Raw genomic sequence first — 7,428 nt, 5'->3', positions numbered from 1 at the left:
TTTCCCCAACTTCACCTCCAAGCAACTGTGAACTCCAAGTGAAGAGAATGCCACTGTCTCCCATCACACAAAGGTAGGAAAGGAGGACAGGGATAAACAGGGAGACTCTGCACCCCTCCCTGTGCTTCAACAGCCCCCAACAGAGTGAGTCTCAACTTTTCTTCCCTTTTTCCTAATTTGGGCCTAAGTTTCAGGACAAACAGATAAAAGTCAAAGGTCTTTCTCATGACTTTCTCCCCTTCATTATCAAGTCAAATCAGAACTATGAGATATTCAAAACATATTCCTACAAGTTGAACCCTTGGTTGTTGAAGTAAATTTTTTCCCTCCAGTCCTTTCAGTATTTTTTGTTTTGTTTTCGGTACCAGGAATCAAACTCATGACCTTGCGCTTGCCATGCAGGCGCTATGCCACTGAGCTAAATCCCCAGCCCTTCAGTACTTTTTAAAATCTTCCTTAAAGACTGTCTATGGGCTCTGGAGGAACAAGCATGTAAATCTTCCAAAGGGACACGAAGGGTAGTGTGATGGCCCATGAGACTCCATGTGTGAACAGCTATCCGTAATTCTGTCATTTCAGACACTGATGGGCTCTCCCTCGTCTCCTTTGACATCAACACTAAAGTGCAAGCAAGCACGGTTGAACATGGTTTATAGTTAGAGTTCTGGTAAGAATTCTCCTTTGTCACAAGCTTTATCATTTGCAGGGAGACAGAACTTTGTTGTGACTTGCGTCTAGATGTCCCTCCAAAGCCTCACACAGTCAAGGTGTGGCTTTTTCAGAGGTGGCTGGATCTAGAGTATGTGATGCTGGGATTAAGGGTGTGTGGTTACTAAATTAGTGCACTGATTGGTTTGGGATGGTTCTGATTGTGGATGAGAAGCCCCACCTGGGATATGAGTACCACCTGCCCTAGGTCCTTGCAGCCTGGATAGAATGTCAGGGACAGAAGGAGGTCTGCTGCTGTTGCTTCTACTTCCTTGCTATTTTGCTGCTTTGTTGCCTTCTGCCTGCCATGAACTGTTTCTTCCCTGAAGTGCCCCTCTGCCATGCCATGCTTCCTTGGAGCCAGCCAACTATGGGCTGAAACTTCTATAAACTCTGAGCCAAAGTAAACTTTTCCTCCTTTAACTTTGGGTGCTGAATACTTTGCCTCAGCAGTGAGAAAGGTAACTAAGACAAACTTCTTCATACAATTTGGTTAATATTAATGTAACTTCTACCTTTTTTTCAAGAATGAAAAAAAAGAACAATTTCATGACTAACGCCAGACAACATTTAGAGGCATGTAAAGGAATTTAAGGTGTTTTCAGAGTCATGAGTTAGGAGTATTTTGAATCTCACGTAAGTGAGCACCATATGTGCTAGCTGTCTCATATATACAGACTAGCACACTTCCCATGGCAAGAGATTCTTATTTTAAGGAACCAGTGATTGTGCAGAAAACCCACAGGCAAAGATAAGGCTGTGGCTCAGAGACAGACTCAGTCTAGGAACTGAAGCATTTGAGGAGACGTAGATCCTTTTTATCTCACCTTTCATCTTTACTTTTTTCTGTTCACTGTTTATTTTTCTATTGCAACATAAATTGCAATTGACTAGACAGCTTAGATAGGATAAAAGTGATTCAAGATATAGAGAAAGTGAAGGATTTAAGCAACATTTACAAAATAAGATCAGCAAAGGGAAAGAGGTGTGGGTGACTTCTACATAACTAGATATGTGATGGATGTGATTGAGAGAAATTAGGGACACTGAAATAGGATCAGGCTTCAGAAGGATTAGGAATTCAAGTTGAATATGCTGAGTTTGAGGTGACTTTTAATATCTAAATTTCATATATAGCAGGCAGGTATGCTCAGGGGTCTGATCCTCCAAAGGGAGGTCTGGATTCAAGGCAAGTATGTGTCTCTTAATCTCCTCTCCATGCAGAGCTGTATTACAACCCGAATTTCTACAACAGCTTCTCAACAGACCCCTAACTCCACTGGTCTCCTTTAATTTATTGATGTAGCAACTACAGTGAATTTGCTAAAATATTCTTCCCTGGGTTGAAACTGTTTCCATCAATCTCATGAAAAAACTTCCCAGCAAGGCATGGAGAGCTGGGGTTTCCCTGGCTACATCAGACTATGGCTATGATGGAGGATCAGGTCACAATCAAACTACCTGGTATAACAAGCCATCCTAAAATCACTTTAATTCTCCACCACCCTCCAACCTGCTATGTGGAATCTCCCATCTGCACCTCTAAATTATGTCAAAATCTGTAGCTTTTTAGTTTATTTTTTTAAGTTTATTGGTACAATTTAGGTATACATAATGATCATATTCATCATGGGGAATTTGTGCCTATATATGGTATATCTTGATTCCTCTTTTCTTCCCCAATCCCCTCCTCTCCCTTCAACCTCTCTTCCCCTCCTTACTTACAAAGCTTTTTCCACTTTATCCTTCATTGTTTTTCCTTCTCCCTTCCTTCCTTTCCCCATCCCCCCTCCCTTGTTCCCCTTTCTTTTGAACCATTTCTTCCTATTTCACAATACCTATTATATACTTTGGTCCTTATTTAAAGGTCCTTATTTAACACTTCCAGTTTCTCACACCAGGGAAACAATGAGAAATTTATGCATGTGTGACTGATTTATTTCACTTAAAAACATGGTCTCTTGGGCTGGGGATATAGCTCAGGGGCACAGTGCCTGCCTGGCAAGTACAAGGTCCTGAGTTCGAGTCCCAGCACCAACAAAAAAAACTTTAAAATATGGTCTCAAGGTGCATTCATTTACTTAGAAATGTCTCAAGTTTGTCCTTCTTTATGGTTGAATAGTACATCATTGTATAAAAAAACCCACATCTTTTTTACCCATTCCTCGGTTGATGGGTACAAATTTTTATTGATCCTGAGAAACCACTTTGAAGATACCAATATGTAAATCAACACCCATTGTTAATTTCCTACCACTTTGTCTGTAATTCAGTATTGCTTGTATTGTTCTTATGCCATTGTGTAAATGGATGTCTGTTTGTTAATATGTTCTCCTTCTTTTATTTTTAAAATAAATTTTAAAAAAATTAAAAAATAAATTTTTATTGAAATATAATACAGAAAAGTGTCCATATCCTATGTATATAGTTCAATGAATTGTCACAAACCAAAGTGTATAATTAACATAAAAGATTTTATAACTTTTTGTGTCACTTTTAGATCTATGATCATTTCAGATATTGAAAGACCTCATTTAATTTATTAGCAAATTTGTGTTTCTCATTCAATTCAAAGTTTATTCCTTTTCCCTCAAACCAGGACAGACTTGGCCTCAGAACCCTTTGAAAAACAAAAAGTAGAGGAAGTGGTCTATGTCTTTAGTACTTTTCCTTGTTGTTGCTGTTTTTCTTCTTTCCCTTTTATTATTCTTCTCTGGTTCCTCCAGAATCAGTATGGAAGTAAGGACGACAAGTGAAGAGGCAAGGACCAGGCATCGCTCCGTGTACCTCCCTGTGTCCAAAGGACATAGCTCAAGTTGCAGAAGTCTTTCACCACACTTTCATAATATGCAGCAGCAGCAGCGCAGATCGAGCTTGTTTCCACAGTTCAGTCAGCACCCACGATCCAAAGAGAACTTGGACTGCCTTTTGGAAAGCAGCCCAACCCTTTACAATGGCTCTTTCAACACTACTTTACTTGGGATGCTAGGCCACTCACTCTTCAAAGAAATGACTGTACTCTTTCTCCCTAATTAATCACTTTCTGTAAAAAAAAATTGAAAAATATTTGTTAGAGTACAGTAAGGAATGTTTTACTCAGGAACATTGCAATTGTTGCATAGACCACTGCAATGGGTGTCTTGTGGTGGGAGAGAGAGATTGGATACAATCTGAATACCGCCTGCACAAGTGGAAATTTATACCCAAGGAGTAGAATGGGGGTGAGTGGATGGAAAATTACTAAGATGAAACATCACCAGTAAGGGGAATTCTGGATAAAATGGCCTTACAGAAGTCTTGCTGCAGACAGACAAGGTTGATCATTCATCACATGGGGAATGGTATAGGATGGGGAGCATAGTCAGATATCAAACATGGCCAGCTATCAAGGATGGGGAGTTATGGCTAAGCTGACTTAGCAAGGGTCTTGGCTAAAACCAAATTTTACAATTGCACAGATGGGCCTAGAAGAAGATTCCGAATACGACTAAACTTTTATTAAGTGAATGATCTTTATCAGTATAGACTGGAATAGACAAACTACAATTAATAAATGCAAAAGAAATGACAAAATTAGAAAAATCACCATTTTTTAAGTCCCTAATGAAATGATAGATCTAGGTAGTGGCCATGAATAGCTGCTAAAATTATTAGGTGAATGGTTAATGGGCCACCCTAGATGGATCAAACTGATAAAACCTGCATGATAAATCTTAGCATCACTAAAAGTGGTTCATGAGATGTTATGTTCTTCCTGATAAGGGGTAATAAGAACATGCACCTGCACATGTGAGCATTCTTGCCAAAACAAAACAAAGAACTAGACCTGGATCGAATCAAACCTCTGAATCTATTCAAAAGTTTATGGAAAACAGAGGAAAGGAAGAAACATGCTAATTCCACTGTAAGAATGCTATCAGCCAAATTCAGGTTGTGGGAAATTATGCAGGTCAAAAGGCCAATATTCTAACAAATAAAAGGGCCTGAAAGGTGTGAAGAAAACATAGGGGAAAGGTCCATGACATTACTCATGTTAAGGATTTTTTAAAATATGTCGCCAAAAAGTACAGGAAACCAAAATAAAAATAAGCAAATAAGACCATATCAAATAAAAAACTTCTGCACAGCAAGTGAAACAATCAACAAAATGAAAAGGCAATCCACAGAACAGGAGAAAGTATTTGTAAAACATATATCTGATAAGAGGCTGATATCCAAAATAAATAAGGCATACATACGTACAACTCAACATCAAAGTAACAATAAGAACAATAACCTGTAAAAATGGGCAAGGTAGTCACGCATACATTTTTCCAAAGTAGACATATAAATAGCCAGCAGGTATATGGAGAGGTGCTCATCGTAGGTAATCATCAGTAGAATCCAAATCAAATCACAATGAGGTATCAATTCACACCTATTAGGGTAGCTGTTATCAAGAATTAAAAGACAAGTGTTGGCAAAGTGTGACAGAAAGGAGATTTGCAGATATTTTTGGTAGGAATGTAAACTGGTATAGACATTAAGGAAAAGGGTATGGAGGTTCCTCACAAAATTAAAAATATGATCCAGCAATCCCACAGCTTGGTATATTGTATATCCAAAGGAAATGAAATCAGTATGTTGAAGAGATGTCTGTATTCCTATGTTAAGTGCAGTGTTATTCATAAAGGCCAAAAGGTGGAAACAGTCTAAATGTCTGTTTACAGATGAATGAATAATGAAATTATACACACACACACACACACACACACACACACATATAATGAAATATTATTCAGTGTTTGGAAAATGGAAATGTTTACATTTGTGAAAACTGAATGGACCTCATGGGCTCGACATGAAGTGAAATAATCCAGACACAGAACAACAACTATATGATCTCATTTATATGTGTGATCTAAAATAGACAAAGTCATAGAAAGTAAAGTGGTGGCTGAGGGGCTCAAGAGAAGAGGAAAGAAAGAGGTGATAGTTAAAGAATACAAAGTTTCACTTATGCAAAGTAAGTTTTGAAAGCTGCCATACTGTATAATGCCTATAGCCAATAATATTGTACTCTGTACTCAAAATTGCCCAGAAGGTAGAACTTATGTTAAGTGTTTTTATTTTTTAAAAAGCATAATTATAATAATCATTATCAAATTATAATAAAGAGCAGGGCACACACCCGTAATCCCAGCACTCAGGAGGCTGAGACAGGAGGATTGCCACGAGTTCAGTGTCAACCTGGACTACATAGTGAGTTCAAGGCCAGCCTGAGCTATATAGTGAGACCCTGTCTCAAGAAACCAAGTACACACACACACACACACACACACACACACACACACACACACACGAGAAAAGAAGAAAAAAAGAGAAAAGAACTCTGAGAGGTGAGGAATATGTTTGCGATTTAGTGGTGACCAAAACAATTAGAACTAACTAACTTAATGTTAGGTTTCTCTATTATTATGTTTTAATATATGAATCAAAAATATATATGTAATTCATAATATAGTACTGGAATAATAATAGGCATATAGATTAATGGAATAGAGTACAGAAATGGGTCCACACATAGATGGTACATTAATTCTCAAAGTAATAGAACATAGTTGTCTTTAAAAAGTGCTGGAACAACTGTATATTCATATACAAAAGAGTAGCTCTCACACCACATAAAAACTAATTCAAACATTATATAAAAAGTAACTCAAAATAAATGATGAACCTCAATATATGAGTTGAATCCATAAAACTTTTAGACAAAAACATAGGAAAAAATTTTTGTGATTTTGACTTAGTTAAAATCACATATATAAAATATAAAAGAAAAAGACACTGTTAAGAATATAAAAATACAAGGCACAGGATGGGAGAAAATATTTAAAACATATATCTAATTAAAATTGTATTTAGAATATACAAAGAACATTTATGGCTCTATAACAAGAAGACAATCCAATTTAAAAAAAAAAAAAAACTAGCCCAAATATTTTAACAGACACTTCAACAAAGAACAGATACGAAAGATAAATAAGTACTTGAAAAGATGTTCATCAACCACCAGTGAAACGCAAGTTAAAAGCAGAAAAACTAAAACTTAAAACATTGTGAAAATAAAAATTCAATGTCATTGAGAGTATAGAGCAACTAGGACACTGCTGGTGGTAAGGTGGTACAGCCATGAGAAACAGGCCAAAGATTTCCCAGAAAGTTAAACATAGAATTAGCATGTGACTCAGCACATCTACTCCTGGGTGTTCATCCAATAGAAATGAAAACATGTGACCAAACAAAGATCTGACAATATATGTTCATAATAGCATTAAATCATGTTCAAACCAGCATTGTTTCATAAAGCTAACAACTGGAAATAAGCCTGGCACATGCTTGTAATCTCAACACTCTGGAGGCTGAGGCAGAAGGATTAACAGTAATCTTGATAGTTTGAGGCTAGTCTGAGCTACACAACAAGATCTATCTCAAAACAAACAAACAATCCACCCCAAAAAAACTGTAAACAGTCTAAATAGTCATTGACAAGTAAGTGGATAAGCAAACGGGTATTTCTATACAATATTACTCATATATAAAAAGAATGAGGGAACTGAATGTAAAATCAAGGCATTTCTTCAATTTCTTACTAAGTATAGTTTAAAACCATGGAGGAGAGAGAGAGAGAGAGAGAGAGAGAGAGAGAGAGAGAGAGAGAGAGAGAGAGAGAGAGAGAGA

General features: G+C 37.1%; 1 long non-coding RNA gene across 1 annotated transcript in view; it reads right to left on the bottom strand.

The window, feature by feature from the left end:
- Positions 1-3,078: 3,078 nt before the first annotated feature.
- The window catches only part of LOC102008209, a 16,964-nt gene continuing 12,614 nt past the window's right edge, over positions 3,079-7,428 (bottom strand). The window contains exon 2 of the long non-coding RNA XR_001236856.1: positions 3,079-3,751. This is a non-coding gene — a long non-coding RNA (uncharacterized LOC102008209). The remainder of the gene's footprint in view (positions 3,752-7,428) is intronic.

The sequence above is a fragment of the Chinchilla lanigera genome, unplaced genomic scaffold, assembly GCF_000276665.1.
Source record: "Chinchilla lanigera isolate Chin_1 unplaced genomic scaffold, ChiLan1.0 scaffold00066, whole genome shotgun sequence".
NCBI lineage: Eukaryota > Metazoa > Chordata > Mammalia > Rodentia > Chinchillidae > Chinchilla > Chinchilla lanigera.
The sequence above is the reverse complement of the archived record's forward strand: the minus strand, read 5'-3'. Positions and strand labels throughout refer to the sequence as shown.